Source organism: Peromyscus leucopus, chromosome 8b (genome assembly GCF_004664715.2).
Source record: "Peromyscus leucopus breed LL Stock chromosome 8b, UCI_PerLeu_2.1, whole genome shotgun sequence".
Taxonomy (NCBI): domain Eukaryota; kingdom Metazoa; phylum Chordata; class Mammalia; order Rodentia; family Cricetidae; genus Peromyscus; species Peromyscus leucopus.
Window position 1 is genome coordinate 40,586,972 of NC_051086.1, and position 19,764 is coordinate 40,606,735.

Consider the following 19,764-nt stretch of genomic DNA (forward strand, 5'->3'; position numbering starts at 1 on the left):
GTGATCTGGTTTGGTGTCTGGGTAGCGCCTTCTTCTGTGTTCTCAGGTCACTTTTTGTTCATTTGTCAACTCCTCAGCTGATCTTGTTTCTTCAGACTTTAAACTGTAGGCATCTGAATCCTCTCCCAGATGGGTTTCAGCTGAGCAGGGTAGTCTCACCAACACCTCCAAGTTGTTGGGTTTCACAGGATCAGCAGCTAGGCCCTGGGTTGTCCTCAGACGGAGTGTTCAGATTCGTTCTGGTTCTGACCCACGGAGATAGCTTCTTCCCCAGATGTTGGGGTTAGGGGCGTCCCTGTTCCAAGCTGCGTCTGCTTGTCTCCGTCCCTGGGCCTGTTTACCTCTGCGGTCCGCCGCCGGGCCTGTATGTCCCTATCAACTGCCGCTGGGTCTGTCTGCCTCTGGGGGCCGCCACCTTGCCAGTTCCTCAGCTGGTCCTGTTTCCTCAGACTGGAGGCTTCTGTGTCCTCATCCGGAATGGGTCTCAGCTGAACTGCTGCTGGAAAGCCTGAAGCTTAACCAGCCAAATGCTTAACCAGCCAAATGCTTAACCCATATCTAATGATCTTAGGGCCCTGAGATGTCTACACTCTCATGTCCACTGAATCACTGCTTACAACTGCTGAGAAATGGAGTAACTGTCAATATAGTGGAGTACATCTGCAATCCCAGCTACCTGAACCATCCTCCTTGGATAATTTATCCACACCTTGCCTCATAACAAATAAATAATTAATTAAAGAGGGTGTGGCTGGAGAGATGGATCAGTGGTTAAGAGTACTTGTGGCACAATCATGAGGACTGGAGGGTTTTTGTTTTGTTTTGTTTTGTTGGTTTTTATGGGTTTTTGAGACAGGGTTTCTCTGTGTAGCTTTGGTGCCTGTCCTGGACTAGCTCTGTAGCCCAGGCTGGCCTTGAACTCACAGAGATCCACCTGGCTCTGCCTCCCAAGTGCTGGGATTAAAGGTGTGTGTCACCACTGCCTGGTGAGGACTGGAGTTTTAATCCCAGAACCCATATAATGAGCCAAGTGTCCCACAAACATCTGTATCTCCAGCTCCAAGGAAACTAATACCTTCTGGTGTCTGCAGGAGTACACAGATGCACACACACGCACCTTTGTCTGAGTGCATGCCTTAGAGCGTGGACACACACACACACACACACACACACACACATTTTGACAGTTTAGAATATCTAGATGATGAGCAGCTTAAACACTCAGGAGGACACATAGAGACCAAATCCTCTCATCCCAGGTTGCTCCTCTGACAGTCTGCCCAGATGGCGACCACTGCAGCCAGTGTGGCTGTGGGCTCATGATGGGGTGACAGGCATACCCACACCAGGGGGCTTCAATGGGGGTGGTAATGTGGAGCCCACAAAGCCTGACATCCCTTACCAGGGAGCCTGGCTGGCAGAGCAGTAATGTGCAAGGTCTTGTGTTTTTGAAATCAGTTTCTGGAGTGTGCCCAGAACCCGGGTACCCATGGTGTTTCAAATGCTTGGTTAACCTGACTAGAAACTGAAACATTATTTCACACTGAAGAACTGAAATGTAAGCTCTAATGAGCAAGTTAATTTATGGTAAGAACCTGACTAGTAGTGGAAGTGTAAAGCCAAACTAACCCTCATTATTAACAAGTCCGTTCCATCAGTGGCCATGGAATCAGTGGCCATGGAAAGCTGTGCCCACTGTGTGGGGGTCACTGAGATTTGTAGAGCTGGGCTGTCCAAGTGTTTGGCTTCCTTGAGCAGCTGTGTGGTGTTTTATATGTGAGTTAATTAAACTAAAGTGATTTTATTCTAGAAAAAACAATGCTTTTTTAAATAAAGGGAGGTGTGGGGTGTAGGTCAATAATAGCACATTTCCCCTGAATATGAGGTCCTGAATTTAATCTCCACTCTAACACTCACAAGGAAGAGAGAGAGGAAGGAACACTTAAGTGTTCATCAACAGTGAATGGACAGTCAAAATTGAGGTCAGCCACACAAAGATGACAAGGAGAATCCTATCATTTTCAGTAAGATGGATGGAAAGAACTGGAGACCATTATGTTTAGTTAAAAAAAAAAAAAAAAAAGGCCAGAAAGATGAGCACCAGGGTCTCTCACCGATGGATTCTATCATAGTTGAAACCATCCTTTGAGGATGGTGGCTCTGAGTCTGTGGGGAAAGGGCCCAGGGGAGAGGTCCTCACAGGTTCTATGTTACAGTGAGGTAGAAGCAGACTCTCTGGGGTACAGTTGGTTCACTGAGACCCCAGCCCTGGACGTGTGACAGCCATGGTCGTTTAAAGGGCAGAGCTAAGATCTGGGAATCAGGTCCTCCTGGGAGTGTGGGATGAGGAAGTGCAGAGGCTGGACTCTGCTCTGGACACACTCACAGTACAAAGTATAAGACTGTCCTCGCCAATCCGAGCCCTAGGGAGGCAGAGCCAGGCAAATTTCTGTGAGTTCGAGGCCAGCCTAGTCTACAGACACCAAACTACACAGAGAAACCATGTCTCCAAAATAACTATATATAGAGAGAGTATCCTCTGGTGTGGGAAGGCCCTGGGGCTATGGGAGTGGTGGAGTTTATCCACGTCCCTGTTATTTCCTGAGAACCTCTGCTGTGTTTGTCTAGGCTGCCTCTGACCTGGGCCTAAATCCCCCAAGCAGCTGGGACTGTAGTGCAAACCACTGTACCAAACTGTGTTAAGAAAAGGATTTTATTTCAGCCACACTAGGGAGTCTTGGCTAACCTTGAACTGAAAATGTAAGCTTGGCACAGTTGGGCTGAGATTTAGCAAATGGTAGTGGAGACAGCCTTCCAGATCCAACCTCGTTGCCAAGTTCTCGGCATCCCAGGCTTCCTAAGCATGAGCTGCCAGGGTGGGGGCCTAGAAAGCGGGACCAGAGAAGTTCACTGCTACCTACTCCCTGGGCATGTTTACTGTTGATTAGCCAGTTAAAGGAAGACAGGTCTGCCCTTGGGCCGTGTTTTCTGAGACTCATTGTTGGGGGGAGGAGATTATTTTGGGTTTAGAGAGCACTGACTTGGGTCTCCCCCACACCAGTTCAGCCCCAGTAACAACAGGCTAAGGCACAGGGCCTGGGGTGCATGTCATACTGAGAAGCTCTTGTGGCCTGTTATTATTTCTTCTGAAGGATTATTTGTATCTTTGGAGGGCAAAAGTCACCCAGGCGTTCTTGGGAGGAAGCAGGGACCACATCTAGCATGTCAACACATGTGGCCTGTGACTACACAGGGTGCCCTGGCTATGGGTGTGAAAGCAGTTTGTGGAGCCAGGAAGCCTCCAGTCCCACTATGACCCCATTCTCTGTATCCTAGGCCACAGGGGAGCTGGCTCTTTGGGGTGTTGGAGCCGAGGACCAAGGATTCCCCCAGGCTCTCAGTGACTTTCTCCATTGGATGGCCTCCAGCCCAAATAACTAATTCTTCTTTCCTAAGTCAACTTCGGGTCCTAACGAACATGAGAAGTAGTTTGAGAGAAGCCCAGATCATACCATGGCCTTGTCCCGGCAGGAAGCTTACATTCCCTTTACCCTAATGGTACAGTCCTTAGAGTATGGAGGCCGAAGGGGGCAAGTTGTTAAGGGCAGCATGGCCCCCAGGCAGTCTCCACACCTCCTATTTGTGAGGAAACACTCTGGATGGTCCAAGCAGACTCTCCATCTTCTTTGGAGGGTCAGGGATGCTCTCTGAAAGTGGGGTGAAGCCCAGCAGGAGGACATGTCTCTCATAGGCCTTGGTCTGCTTAAACATGATGTCAGTCCCATGCAGGTGATCCAGCACACCCAGCACCCCGTAGCACTGGTTGAACCTGAAGGATGGAAGAGAATGTCTTGGCTGAACCTGGTGGGAAGCTGTGGTTCTCCCTGGTTCCCAGCCCTCCTTCCCATGCTTAGCATCACCATGCTGCCCGGCTATAACAGCATCCTGGAGCATTGGAAGTGTTCCCTTTGAGGGTTGTTTTAGGGTTTTTGTTAAAGTTGAGAGCCACTGTGTGATTATGAACTGGAGGATTGAACCCTAAGCCTTTCATATCCGTGGGCAAGTGCCTGCCAGCCCTCTTCTGGGTATTGTGCATGACTACTTGCACAGAGACCAGAGTGTGGGGCATTGATGTCCTCCACTGATCTTACCTCTCTTTACCTTGTTCTTCCTGAACCTGGAGTTCACCTTTTCACCAAATCCACTAAGCTGTCAAGCAACAAATCCCAGCTATCCTCCTGTCTCCTCAACGCTAGGGCTGTAGGTATGCACAGGACCAAAGCAGACATGTGGTGGGTGCAGAGATACCTCACTCTAGAGACCCACCTGCTGAGTCCTGGGATTAAAGGCCTGCCACCAACTTTTATTTTTTTTTGGGGGTGTTATTTCAAAACAGGGTTTCTCTGAGCATCCTGGGCTGTCCCAGAAATCATTTTGTAGACGAGGCTGGCCTTGAACTCAACAGAGGTCCAATAGCTGCCTCTGCCCCCAAGTGCTGGCACTAAAGGCAGCCCCGCGATGCCTGGCTCGGTAGCCCTTGACTGGCTCCGGGGTGCAGAAGTTAGAACTTCATGCAGACCTAGGCGAGTTCAGATGGGCTGAGGGGCTCCTTGCATCAGAACACCTTGGAAAACATTAGGAGGCAGGCTCCCAGGCCATGATTCACAAATACTTTGGTTCGTTTGGAATGGGACCCAAGAACCTGTGTACTAAGTGTCTAGTGTTTTAGGATGCTCATACATGAAAAGCCGGGGATGAGGACAATTTTTGGTGTGGAACCTTGAATCACAGCACTTAGGAGACAGAGGCAGGAGGATCTCTGAGTTTGAGGCCAGTCTGGTCAACATGAGAAGTAGGATAGCAAGGACTATATGGAGAACCCTGTCTCAAAACCAAGGAAAGAGCCCACATTGCAGAAAAGTGCCAAAATTTTATGCACACAGGTTCCAGGAGATGATTCAAGCTCATGAGATTCAACAGGCCCAGAACCCAAATAATGGTTAAAATTCCAAACTGGCTGGGCAGGGGTGCTACATGCCATTATCCCAGCACTCAGGGGGCAGAGGCAGGTGGATCTGTGTGATTCGAGACCAGCCTGGGCTACAAAGTGATTTCCAGGAGGTGCAAAACTACACAGAGAAACCCTGTCTCAAAATCCAAAAAAAGAAAAAAAAAAAAGGAGGTGGCCCTACCTAGAGATCATCTTCCCTGTACCCAGGTGACCCCTGACTGGCTCACATTCAGATGGAGACTCCACTGTCTGCAGACACTTGAGAAAGGGTGCTGTTGGCTTACTTGACGTGGTGGTAGTGGTGGAACTCAGGCGAGCGCAGGAAAGGCAGGTGATAACCACAGTGGGAGATAGTGGCGCTGAGGAGGGCCAGGGACAACCACACAGTGATGGAGGACAGATGAGAGCCCATTGCTAGAGGACCCACCATAACTGGCAACATGTTGGAAACCTGTAGGAGAAAGGATGATTCCAGGGGATGGAGGGACCCAGCTGGGTGTTCACTCTGCCCTGAGTGGTGCGCAGGGATACCTTGGCTTGTAACTTAAGACACTCAACTCAGCTTCACCTTCCTCTGGAGCAGAGTCAGTGTGTAGAAGGTTGGGGACAATAATGTAATGCACACTGGGCACCTGGCAAAGCCAAGAGATGGCAGCTTTTCAGTGGGAAGAAAAATTAAAAAAATTAAAAGATCAGGGAACCACCAGCCTCCATTCTGGAGCTTCAAGGGCTATATTTACCACGTGTTCAATAGGGTGGGCATAGAGTGAGATCACACCAATGGGTGCTGTCCATTCATGATGTTTCTTGTGAATTTTCTTGTACAACGTTGGGTGGTGAAGGAGCCTGGAAAGATAATTCATAGTTGGTAATTGCAAACCTTCCCTTTGCCTCCATCCTGAGCAGATCATCAAAGCAAAGGTTGGAATGAGGTCCACATCTGAGGAGCTGGCATCTACTCCTTGCCCTCCTCTAGTCTGACTGTGGTCAATGAGTGTGCCTTATGCTGTCTGCCAACCCCAGTGGTGAAGGTAACTGATGCCATAAAGGACTATCAGGAAGTGGATGGGAACTGACCCGATCTCCCAAATAGGGCAGCTCTTCCTTCACCAGGCTGTAGCTTGAGTTTTTCTGCCTTGCCCACAGTCAGGACAAATCTCTGTCACCCGCCAGTCCCACAGCCGCTCAGACCCAACCAAATAAACACAGAGACTTATATTGCTTACAAATTGTATGGCCATGGCAGGCTTCTTGTTAACTATTCTTATATCTTAAAGTAATGCATTTCTACAAATCTATACCTCGCCACGTGGCTGGTGGCTTATCGGCGTCTTCACATGCTGCTGGTCATGGCGGCGGCTGCAGCCAGTCCTTCTGCCTTCCTGTCCTTTTATTTCTCCTCAGTTAGTCCCGCCTATCCTTCCTGCCTAGCCACAGCCGATCAGGTTTTATTTATTGACCAATCAGAACAACTTGACATACAGACCATCCCCCAGCACAGCCAAGTGCAGACTATCTCAAACACCTGCACTCAGGCCCATGGTCCTAATCATCCTCTATACAGACCTGCTGGGTAACGCCACAAAGAACCCAAGAAGGGCTCCCACAGGACATACAGATCATCCAACAGCACTAGGCAATGTGTTGGAGATTAAGTTGTGTCTTGAGCAATTTTAGATGTGGGACCTGAGGACAGAGACATTCAGTGGCCTCTGCTGACCAGTGAGCTGTTCTAGGGTGAGGCCAGCTGTGTGCATGTAGAGAACTCACCGATGTGAGTAGTAGAACAAGATTTCCACCACGAGGGTGAAGAGGGCCAGCTCCACGAGGAACCAGTGGAAGGTGGGCAGCTCTCGGCAGCAGGGGTCTCCCCTCCACTTGAAGAAAGGGTAGAAGATGACCAGCATGGGAAGAGAGATTATAGTCTGGTTGAAAACAACTGTGCGGATAGACTGACGCAGCTTCACGGGGTCCACCTGCCAGGCGACAGAAGGAATGGAGAAAGGGGACTATGAAGTACGTCTCTACCTGACCTGCTCAGGGTGGGCTTCTGGGAGTGACTGGGGTAGTCCACAGTCTGGGGCTGGCCATGGTGAGCCCTACAGCCCTTGCCTGTCCTGGAGAATTCCTCACCAGAGCATAGGCCCTGTGGGCCAGGGTCTGCCACTACTGAGTTCTGGCCTACAGAACACCCAGTGCTCTACAAGGACAATGAAACAAGTACCAGTGAAACACACAGGAACAGAGAAGCAGTGATGACTGCCTTAGCCATCTTGATGAAGGATTTCAGAAGAGGTCTCCGACCTCAGAGCATGCTGGACTGTCCTAGCCACATAAAGGGAACGAGGCATCTCAGCTTGCTCTGCTTGTGGCCAGTCCAGAGATCCTGAACAGGTGACACACTGGTCCCAGGAGAAAAGGCTAGTGGTCACTTTGCATTGCCTAAGAACTGTCAGCCTCCAGCCACTGCCCTGGTGCCTGCAGGATACCCCCTGGGTATCTGAGAATTAGGACTAGAGAAACGGGAAGGAGGCATCAGCAAAAAGACTAGAAACAATACAAGTCATCCAGTGCCACAAACTTGGAACAGTTTAGGAAAAAGTTATATCTCAAAAGGTGGGCCGGGCAGTGGTGGTGCACGCCTTTAATCCCAGCACTCGGGAGGCAGGGATATCTGTGAGTTCGAGGCCAGCCTGGTCTCCAAAGCGAGTTCCAGGAAAGGCGCAAAGCTACACAGAGAAACCCTGTCTCGGAAAAAAAAAAAAAGTGTGTGGATGAGTCTCCTATATTTTTCTTACATTTCTCACTGTTTACAACTTCCTTACTATGGGAATACCAGTGCTGTAAGCCTAAGAAAATTATATATATATATATTTGTGTGTGTGTGTGTGTGTGTGTGTGTGTGTGTGTGTGTGTGTATAAACAACTTCCTTACTATTAAATGCTTGGAAGTAGAGAGCCAAGAGGAAGGCCAGAGACTGCATAGCCCGTTGTGAGAGGCTACATAGACAGTTCTGAGAATGGCATAGAGGACTCTGAGACGGTGTAGACAGCTCTGAGAAGCTGCAGAGAGGACTCTGAGACAGTGTAGACAGCTCTGAGAAGCTGCAGAGGACTCTGAGACAGTGTAGACAGCTCTGAGTGCAGAGAGGACTCTGAGACAGTGTAGACAGCTCTGAATGCAGAGAGGACTCTGAGACAGTGTAGACAGCTCTGAGAAGCTGCAGAGAGGACTCTGAGACAGTGTAGACAGCTCTGAGTGCAGAGAGGACTCTAGGACAGTGTAGACAGTTCTGAGGGCATAGTTGGCTCTGTCAGTGAGCGTTGCCTCATGGGGAAGCATAACAGGAGGCGGTGTGGACTTGGGTGAAGTGAGAGAGGGGCTGGTTTTGGTTTTGGAAATAGTCTTGGGGCTGGAGAGATGACTCTGATTACCAGCACCGGCTGTTTTTACAGAGCACCCAGTGTGATTCCCAGCATGCATATGGTGCAGCAGGAGCCAGGTTAGGAAGGAGGAGATGGGAGAGTGTCTGTGTGGGCAGGCTGGGATGCTAGGAATGCCTTCTCCATCAGCTCCCACTGCAGCCTATTCCTAGGATTCTTTGAAAGTCAGCACCTCCCATAGCTAGCCAGGCTCTGGATGGTCCCAAGCTCCTTCCTGATGTGTCCTCAGAAAGTCTGAAGCACAGCTGTGCCGGCCTTGGAGTTTCATGGGTTGAGCTCTGCCTCTTTGGCCTGGAAAGCTGAAACTTGAACGGGTCCCTCAACTCTAGACCTTGTCCTCTGCGAGAAGCCCCCACACTGCCTGCTGCTCTCTAGTCACTGCATACAGAAAGGTTTCCAGGTGGCACACGATATTTAGAGCTGTAGACTGCTGAGGATCTGTAGGAGCCCTGCAGCTGGAAAGGCCCAGGGTGGGGCTGGGACATGGCTCAGTGGGTAGAGGGCCTTCTTGGTGTCCTTGGAGCCCTGGGACTGATCCTCAGCATTTTGGCCCAATGAGGTGGAGGAAGGAAGATAGGAGTTCAAGGTCATCCTCAACTATATAGGAAGGTGGAGGCCAGCTTGGGCCAATGAGACTCTGTTTGGATTGGAAGCAGGGAAGAAAGAGGATGTTCTAGTCTATGTCATGTCCTACCCAGGGTCCATGACAAAGCTTCATCTGAAACATGACAGTTCCCACAGTGCTCAGCCTGAAGATGAAGGCATTCAGTCATGCTGGCTGCTTCAGAGACAGAAGGTCTGCAGATGAAAGGGTCTTACAGGCCACATACTGACACAAAGACTTCCAGGCTGTTCTGCCAGGGGGAGCTGGAGGGAGCCTCCCAGCTCTCTGGCAGCTGTCCTCTCAGGAGGGGACCATTTCACAGGGCTCCAGCAGGACTCCTTTCCACCCTAGTGCCTTCAGTGTCAGGCTGGGCAGACTCCTTGAGAGCAGAGGTGACTCATCGGGCACCTGGGCAGGTTAAGAGCAGATTGCCAGGAGAGTTGGGTGGGGCTGAGGGAACAGCTTGTTTTCATAATCACCCTCTGCAGGGTTGTGTAAGGGAAGATTGTCTGCAGGTTGTCAAAGCAGCAGGAAGGCAGGCCAGACTGTAGTGTGGTGGTTGGTTCAGCTCCTACAGTGAGCAAGTGCAGCTGCTAAGAAGCAGGGACTGTTCCTGTCTTCCTGGGGTTGTCTTGACAGCTCACACTACTGGCTGCCTTGGATGATGGTGGCACACGCCTTTGATATCAGCACTTGGGAGGCAGGGGCAGGCAGATCTCTGTGAATTCAAGGCCAGGCTGGTCTACATAGTGAGTTCCAGGACAGCCAGAGCTACATAGAGAGATCCTATCTTAACAAAAATAAATAAGGATTTGTTAGAATGACTACCTCATACATACACAGTCTGCACCACCACTACCACCGGCCACAGTGAAGTTTCCTCCCTTGGGGCAGTGTATGTCTGGTTTCCATGGTCTCATGGTGAAGTGCTGCTGGTGTCTCTGAGACAGCCCAGGAGGGCTGAGGCCGTCATTTCTTTCCCTAATAAGCTAAGTACAGTGTCATGGGGCACCCTGTGCTGGGAATAAGGAGACCAGGACATTGGTCTAGACTGGCCACTGGCTGAGTGGACTTTTCATTTTGTTTTTTTACTGGTGTGTGTGTGTGTGTGTGTGTGTGTGTGTGTGTGTGTATGTGTGTGTGTGGGTGTGTGGGTGTAGGTGCCTCTGTGTCCTGATGAGCACCTGAAGGTCAGAATAAATGAAGTTTTTCTTCTTCCTCTGTGTAGGTTCCAGGGATCAAACTCAAGTCTTCCAGCTTGGCAGCAGATAGATGACCTTATTTGCTGAACTATCTGACTGGCCTTTTCTTTTAGACAGGGTCTCATGTAGCTCTAGGTACATTCAGACTTCTCATGTAGCCAAGGATGACCTTGAACTTCTAATCCTCCTGACTCCACTCTCTGAATATTGGATTATAGCTGCACACCCCACATGTGCATATGTGCTTTGGGGGTGGAACTCAGGGCTTCTTTCAGGCTCGACAAGCACTCTACCAACCAAGTACACACACACACACACACACACACACACACACACACACACACACGCTCCCTTCTCTCTAAGCTGGATCAGGTCACCTGGAAGGTAAGTCATCTTCTTGCCCTGACTCCCGTCCCTGCATCCCCGAACTAACAGCTGCACTGACACTCACCGGCTCATTCTTGCCCAGTTGGATGCGGTAACGGGAGATGAAGGTGGGTTTCCCTGTTGTGTCCACCACCAGCAGAAGGCCATTGAAAACCCAGAAGCAGAGCGCAGGAACGAGGACAGTACCTGAGGCAGAGAGCAGAGGGAGTTAGAGCAGCCCTGGGTACCCAGTAGCTCATTAGGAGGTTGTGAGCACCTGCATGGATCTGTCCCTGCCTGGTGACACACTGCTTGTGTCCTAGCCATGGAACCTGGAAAAGTCACTAAGTGTCCGTATTTGTTCCGTCTTGTCTGTCTCTGTGTGTTCCCCCCTCCCCTGTGTGTGTGTTTGAGACAGGGTCTCACAGTTTACTCCAGGCTGGCCTTGAACTCATTTAACCCCTGGCTCGGCCTCTCCAATGCTGGCATTAAAGGTGTGTCTCACCACACTTGGGGTTTTGGGTTTTGTTTTGTCTGGTTTTGAGACAAGGTCTCACTCTGTCCTAGGTTGCTTTAAACTCACTGATAGTCTAGACAGACCCCAAACTCATGGCAATCCTCCTGCCTCAACTGACTGCTGAGATAACAAATGTTGCTGCTGTACCCTCTAAGCACAGTTACTGATGACACTCCCTTTAGCTCAGAGGAGTGTTCCTTATGGATGGTGAAGCAATTTGGCCACCTATTCTATTATTCCCAGTGCTGACACTCTCTATATATTTTAGAAGTGGGAAAGTGGTGGTACAGGCCTTTAATCCCAGCACTTGGGAGGCAGAGACAGGCAGATGTCTGTGAGTTCAAGGCCCTCCTGGTCTACAGAGTGAATTTCAGGACAGCCAGGGCTGTCAACACAGAGAAACCCTGTCCTCCCCCCCAAAAAAGAAAGAAATTTTTAGAAAAAACTGATTGAAGAAAGGAGGCTCAGAAGTTCAATGGTCATCCTCAGCTCCACAGCCCATTCTAGGACATCTGGAATACTTGAAACCCTATGCCAAGAAGAAGAAAAATAGAGCCTGCAGGATGGTTAGTGCTAAAGCTCTTGTTGGACAAATCTGATGATCTGAGCTCTACCCCACAAACCACATAAACATACAGAGAGAGCAGTAACTTCGGGCCTGTCCTCTGACCTCCACACACTTAATGTGCAATATGCATGTCCCTGCCTACATCCCACACACAATAATAAATAATAAGAAAATGCTGACCAAGTCACACTTAATGTGGCTGTAGGTTTCACGCCTACATTCTCATATCTTTAATATCCCGTCTGTGGCAGTTCCAAGGGACATGACAGTGTTACCTAACTACTGTGACCTCTTACAGGATTGGGAATCTTGAGGGACAAGGACATTGTTTCACTGTCTTTATCTCCTTCCTTTAACCCTTCCCTTCCCCATCAAACACAGTGTCTGGGGTGGGAGGGCTGTAGGAAGGACATGGCCAGTGTGGGAAGAGCACTGGTAGACCCATTCTGCAGGATAGTTGGAACGACTCTGAAGTGAAAAAGAGAGAGAGACAGAAAGGAAATTCACATACGGTTGTGCATAGAAATGCTGACACAGCATCTTTAAAACTATCAAGAAAAGCCGGGCAGTGGTGGCGCATGCCTATAATCCCAGCACTTGGGAGGCAGAGGCATGTGGAGCTCTGAGTTCGAGGCCAGCCTGACCTACAAGGTGAGATCCAGGACAGCCAGGGCTACACAGAGAAATCTTGTCTGGAAAAATCAAAATAAAATAAAAATCACAGGAATACCTGGGGGATAGAGAGACATGGCTCAATAGTTAAGAGCACTGGCTGCTCTTCCAGAGGACTCAGATTCAATTCCCAGTACCCACAAGGTGGCTTCCAACCATCTGTAACTCCAAGGGAAACCAATACCCTCCTCTGACCTCCCAGTTCCTGTATGAGCATGGTGCATGGACATAGATGTAGGTATACACACAAACACATACCGGAAATAGATTGTGTTTTTTAAATCACAGGAAACATTTAGAGTAGCCTAATTGTCTATGAGTAGGAGATGAACTAAGAGTCCTTCACATGAAAGAACAGGGCTGGCACTTTGAAATATTAAGCCCTTAATCACAGGGCAGTGGGCTACAAGTATTCAGCAAAAACCTTGGTTAAAACAGCAGGCTGGGCAATTAGTAGATCTGTAAACCTAACACTCAGGAAACAGAGGCGGGAGGATCTCTGTGAGTGCAAGGAGAGCCTGGTCTATAAACTGAATTCCAGGACAGCCATGACTACATAATGAGACCCTGTCTCAAAAAACACAAGGTCGAGCAGAGGTGGCTACATGTCTTTAATCCCAGCACTCAGGAGGCAGAGCCACCAGGATCTCTGTGAGTTCAAGGCCAGCATGGTCTACAGTGGGAGATCCAGGACACGCATCAAAACTACACATAGAAATCCTGTCTCGAAACCCCACACCCCAAAAAGAAAAAACCCCACAACAAACAGCAAATTGAGCCCACAAGCAGGTAAAGCCTTGCAGCAAAATTGATACCTGAGTTCAATTCCCAGTACCATGTGGTAGAAGGCAAGAACCAACTTCTGCAATTGTCCTCTGACCTCCACATGCATGCTCTGGCATGCTCATGCCTCCTTCACATGCACATGTAGTAAATATAATAATGATAGTAAAACAACAATAAATTATAATAAACAAGTATAGGGAAAGAACAAGTGTGGAGCCCAACACACAGCCCTGAGCCTGGATCCTCACCTATAAGGAACAGCATCCACTCGTTGCCTTCAAATGTAGACAGCAGTTTCTCCCACTGGTCTGCCAAAAGTAGCCAGAAGCACCCCAAAATCTCTGAAGATGCCTTGGAGGAAAAGCATTTATGTGTCTGTGAGCAGACTGGGAAGCTAGCTCTTTCATGCTGTGCCTCCACCCCAAAGGTCTGGGGCACACTTACCATGTGACTGAGTTCCAGAAGGCTACAGACAAGAGCAGCCCAGAGCCCAGGATGAGAGCCGTCCTCTTCATGGAGCCCCAGATGTGTCCTTCCTGCGGGAGGTGAGGGTGTCAGGCTGATCAGGCTCCTGCTGGGTGCAGGTGGATGACCTTTCCCTGTCTGTGGAAGGTCCTTCTCTACCAAGGGCTCTTGGCTGTGTCTGGGGTGTTTGTGAAAACCAGGACTCTAGACTGGGGGAGGGAAGAGGATTGCCCCAACTCCAAGATACTGTTGAGCAAGTTGCCGCCCAGATCTGGATAGGAAAGGCATTGAACAGCTGTGCCATGCTATGTCATCAGACCTCATGGCAAAGGTAAAGAGCCACTTAGTGTGTCCTGGAGTCTCTTTTTCAATGGTCACAATTACAGTCACAAAATGGTGGCACAAAACTAATCCCAGCTCTTGGGAGGTGGACACAGGAGGTCAAGAATTCAATGTTGGCCTGGGCTACTTGAAACCCTGTCTCAAAAAGTCCACTAACAACCACTGGATGATGGCCCTTACACAATCTCCAAAACATTCTAAACTAGAGGTCGTAGAAGGCATGAAACCAAGTAGCAGGGTCCCAGGCCTGTCCCAGTGTGACACCCACATCCCTTGTACTGTAGACATGGATGACAAATGTCACACCACACTCTTCCTTAGCCTGCTGGGCTCTGCTTATAGTCCTTCAGAAACATAATTAGTAGGGCAGTGTTGGATCATGCCTTTACATCCAGCACTTGGGAGGCAGAGGCAGGTGGAACTCTGAGTTCAAGGCCAGCCTGGTCTACAAAGTGAGTTCCAGGACATCCAGGGCTACACAGAGACACCCTGTCTCCAAAAACAACAAAAACATACAACATACTGGAGGTGGGGTCCCTATGATGTGGACACCTGGGCTCACTGGAGCTAATGACTAGGACAGGCATGGAATTTCATGGAGCTGACCTGAGAGGACACTTCTTTCTACCAGACTCAAGACCTGAGGGGCCTATGGTTTCCTTGGTCCATTCCCAGAAACCTGAATCTTCAAGTCAGCTCTCATCCCTGTCCATTCTACTCTCCATCAAAAGATAAAAATCCTTTTCACAGCCAGTGAAGGTACACATTAGGGCACAGCCTCAGGAATGTACTCTCTCATCTCTCTTTTCCCACTCTTAAGTCTCTTTCTCTACCTGCCCTCTGTCTAGATTGGATTGCCCCAGACCAATCACAACTTGTTCTTTGTGTGTGTGTATGTGTGTGTGTGTGTGTGTGTGTGTGTGTGTGTGTGTGCACATGCCAGATGCCATCCCTGGGTGTTGATCCTCAGGTCTGCCCACCTTGTCTTTTGCAACAGAATCTCTAACTGGGACCTGAAGCTCACTGATGAGGCTTGGTTGGCTGATCAGCAAGCCCAAGGTCTCAGACTGTGTTTTCCTCCCCAGGCCTGGGATCACAATACATACTGTGGACCCTGCCTTTACATCCCTTCTGGGGATTGAACTCAGGTCCTCATGCTTACTTGGCAAGTACCTTACTGACCAAGTCATCTCTCCAGCCCCAGAACTTCTTCTCTGACACAAATCACTCTAACTTTGACAAGCTTCTTTGGGCTGTCCTAGTGAATCCCTTAGAGTGTTCTGAGGACAATTCAGCGACCTTTTGGACTGTTAGGGGATTTTTTGTTTGTTTGTTTGTTTTGGGTTTTTTTTTATTTTTATTTTTGAGACAGGAACTCACTGTGCTGTCCTAGAACTCCTTATGTGAACCAGGCTAGCCTTGAACTCACAGAGATCTGCCTGCTTCTGCCTTCTGAGTGCTTGAATTAAAGGCATGCGCCAGCACTGCCCAGTCAGTTTGGGGATTCTAAAGCTCTTGGATTCAATAAACTGCATTAGTCAATGAAAAGTTGAATTTCAGACCTGGGTCTGGTGGTACACAATCAGACACATATAATAAAATAAATCCTGTTTTAAAATTACAAAAAATAGCCGGGCGGTGGTGGCACACGTCTTTAATCCCAGCACTCGGGAGGCAGAGGCAGGCGGATCTCTGTGAGTTCGAGTCCAGCCTGGTCTACCAAGTGAGTTCCAGGAGAGGCGCAAAGCTACACAAGAGAAACCCTGTCTCAAAAAAAAAAAAAAAAAAAAAAGAAAAAAAAATTACAAAAAATAAAAGGAAAGTGTGAATTTCAAGTGCAGGATTGCTCAGGAGTTTTTCCTGATCTCTGCAGCAGGCCAGATAAAGGACAATGGTCCCCTTGGAGTGCAGGACATGCAGTGTAGAGCTGAGCTGGGTCAAAGGATGTCCCTCCAGCTCTCAGTGCATGACAGCTTTATTATCTCTACAGCCGTTGAAGAAATGACCAGTTCCAAAGCTCAGGGCTGAGACAGAGAGCAGAGGGTCAATGTAGGAGGCTGTGGGCTTTCCATCTCTCTCTCTCTCTCTCTCTCTCTCTCTCTCTCTCTCTCTCTCTCTCTCTCACACACACACACACACACACACACACACACACACACAAAAACACACACAACCGAATACCATGTGTTGTCTTAAAGTGGTTTGGAGCCTGTGCTCTCTCTGCCTGGTCACTAACATGAGAATGTCACCTTGGAGCAGCCACCCCTGAAGCCTTGAACTGTAAAGGAAACATAAGAGAGCCAGGCGCTGGTGGCACACATCTTCCATCCCCACTCTCAGGAGCCAGAGGCTGGTGCATTTCTGAGTTTGATCCCAGCCTGGCCTACATAGAAACACCAGGCCAGCCATGGCTATGTAGAGACAAAAGGGAACAGGAGACTGTGGAGCCCCCAGGGAGGGGCTACCCTTCACCAGCACATGGGAGAGCAGGTGCTTACCTGGTTGGACTTCCCATGATGTCTTGGGCTTTCCATGTCTCCTGTCATCTGCAAGACAAAGTACAGGTTTGGGAGTCCCTGCCACATGCCGCTGAAGAGGGGACAGTGAAGGAGGACAAGGTCGGCACCAGACAAACTGATCCTAAAACTTATACTGGGGAAATGAACAGTAAAGAGCTAAGAAAATGCCAGAAAGAAGGAGTGTTGGGAGGGGCAAAGACAAGGACTGTGAGCTCTGCCAACACTGAAGGCAGACTCATACAGAACTGACTGTGGGGGCTGGAGAGATGGCTCAGCAGTTGAGAGCCCTGGTTGCTCTTCTAGAGGATCCAGGTTCGGTTCCTGACACCCACATGATGGTTCAAAACCATCTGTAACTCCAGTTCCAGGACATCTGATGCCCTCTCTGGCCTCCTTAGGCACCAGGCATGTATGTGGTACATACACTTACATGCAGGCAAAGCAATCATACACTTACATCCTTAAAAAAGATTATGTGCAGGTGTTTTTGTGTGTTGTGCTATTGCACATGAGGGCAGGTCTCTGTGGAGCCTGAAGAGGGCATCTCACAGAGTGACTGGAGGTGGAGCTACAGGTCACTGTGGGACAATGAATGTGACTTCTGGGGCCTGAGCTGGGTCCTCTGAAAGTGAGGAGCGCTCTTATTGACTGAGCCATCTCTCCAGCCCTGCCCTGTCCTTTATTGTTCTTCTTGGTTGTTTATTCTATTTAATTAGGAGTGTACATGAGTTCTTCTCAGTTGTTGACTTGGAGCCACAGTTCTCTGGGAGGAGTCGGCCTGGGCACAGCTGGGGCATGCTGAGAGCCCCCAGGGTCTAGTGCCTGCCTTGATTTGCCCCTGGCCTGGCTAGTGAATAGCCTTTTGTTTTATGACAGAGCTTTTTTTTTTTTTTCAATTTCAAAATTTGTGTAATAATTTTATTTGTATATTATTAAGAAATTGTTGGGGCTGGAGAGATGGCACAGGGTTTAAGAGCACTGGCTGCTCTTCCAGAGGTCCTGAGTTCAATTCCCAGCAACCACAATGTGGCTCACAGCCATCTCTAATGACATCTGGTACCATCATCTGGCTTGCAGGGATACATGCAGGCAGGACACTGTATATACTAAATAAATCTTTTTTTAAAAAAGTATTTAAAAAAAAAGAAATTGTCTATTCATTTTACATACCAACTACAGATCCCCCTCTCCTCCCTCCTCCTGGCCCTCAGCCTTCCCCTCTAACCCACCATCTATTCCCACCTCCTCCAAGGCAAGGCTTCCTGTGGGGAATCTGCAGAACCTGGTAGATCCAGTTGAGGCAGGTCCAAGCCTCTCCTCCTGCACCAAGGCTGCACCAGGTGTACCAGCATAAGCACTGGGCTCCAAAAAGCCCCCTCACATGAGGGGTGTGTTAGGGGGAAAGACGGGCAGCGGGAGAAGGGAGGAGAGGTGAATCTGTGGTTGGTATGTAAAATGAATAGAAAATCTCGGAGGCTGCAGAGATGGCTCAGAGGTTAAGAGCACCGACTGCTTTCCCAGAGGTTCTGAGTTCAATTCCCAGCAACCACATGGTGGCTCACAACCATCTGTAACAAGATCTGATGCCCTCTTCTGTCCTACAGTCATACATGCTGTATACATAATAAATAAATCTTAAAAAAAAAAAAAAAAAAAAAAAAAAACCTCTTTAAAAAAAAAAAAAAAATGCCCACTCATGCACCAGGGTCAGATCCTGATTCAAGAGTTCAAGCTAAACAACTGTCTATGCAGAGGGCCTAGTCCAGTCCCAAGGGGGCCCCATAGCTATTGGTCACAGTTCATGAGTTCCCACTAGTTTGGCCTGGTTGTTTCTGTATGTTTCTCAGATCTCTGTATCCTCTTCCATCAGTTACTGGATGACAGCTCTATGATGACACAGTATTCACCAATCTGATTACCGAAATAGGTCAGTTCAGGCACCCTCTTCACTATTGCTAGTAGTCTAATGTGGGGTCATCCTTGTGGCTTCTTGGGAACTTCCCTAGTACCCTGTTTCTCCAATTCCCCTGATGTCTCCCTCTATCATGGCATCTCTTTCCTTGCCCTCCCACCTTTTCCCTGTTCGAGCTTGACCATCCCGTTCTCCTATGTTCTCATTCCCCATGCCTTGCTCTCCATTACCCTCCCTCACCCTCAGTTTGCTCATGTAGATCTCATCTATTTCTCCTTCACTGGGCGGTCTACTCCTCCCTCTTAGGGTCCTCCTTGTTAGCTATCTTCTCTGGTTACCCTGTGCTTATCTAGTATCCACTTATGAGTGGGTACATACCATGTTTGTCCTTCTGATCTGGATTACCTCACTCAGGATGATATTTTAAGTTCCATCCATTTTCTTGCAAATTTCATGATGTCATTTTTTTTTTTTTTTTTTACTGCTGAGTAATACTCCATTGTGTACACAGAGCTTTAATAAGTTCGTGGATAGATACTCAGTTTCACTAGCTGTAAGGGACACTGAGCTGTCCCCTCACACTGGTTAGGACAGCTACTGTGAAATGCAACACAGGGCAAGGGTGTGGTTTAGTAACTGGAGCTGGAGTGTAGCCCCCAGGAAGCTCCGGGTTCCCACCCAACAGCAGACAGGATGATGCAAGAGTGCCTGGAATCCCAGCACTCAGCAGTCAGGAGGACAGGAGTTCAGAGTAAGGAAGTTTAATGGGATCCATGTGGTGGGACACATTGTCATCTCAATGCTGGGGTGTCAAGGACAAAGGGATCACTGGGCTCATTGGCCAGCCAGTCAGGCTAGCTGAATCAGAACACTCCATGTTCAATGAGAGATCCTGCTTCAAAAGTTAAGGTGGATAGTCTGGCATGGTGGTGTATGCCTTTAAGTTTTAGTTACAGTGTTGGGAGGCAGCCAGGCTACATAGTATTAATGAGGTGAAGAGTGATTGAGGAAGACATACAACTTCAACTGTGGACTATACACACACACACACACACACACACACACACACACACAGTTACTGACAACTACGTAGCAATTTCTCTTTGTCCCTGGTAGGCACTCCCAGCATGGTCTGATTCACAAGGCCAGCAGACCAGCCCAGAGGAATAGGTCACCATCATCCCATTGCCCACCCTGTTGCCTGGGGCCATACCCAGCCACAGGGATTTAGGTCTCCTACCCCAAGGTGGGACAAGGGGAAGTATTGCTTGGATTTAAAGACTCTCAGGGAAGGGGGTGAGAAGGCCCAGTGTCAACAACACAGACATGGGGAGTCCATTGAAAGCCAATAATAAA

At 48.9% G+C, this 19,764-nt stretch overlaps 1 pseudogene; it reads right to left on the reverse strand.

Moving 5' to 3' along the window:
- Positions 1-1,881: 1,881 nt before the first annotated feature.
- Positions 1,882-16,750, reverse strand: LOC114700425 (annotated as a pseudogene).
- Positions 16,751-19,764: the final 3,014 nt, after the last annotated feature.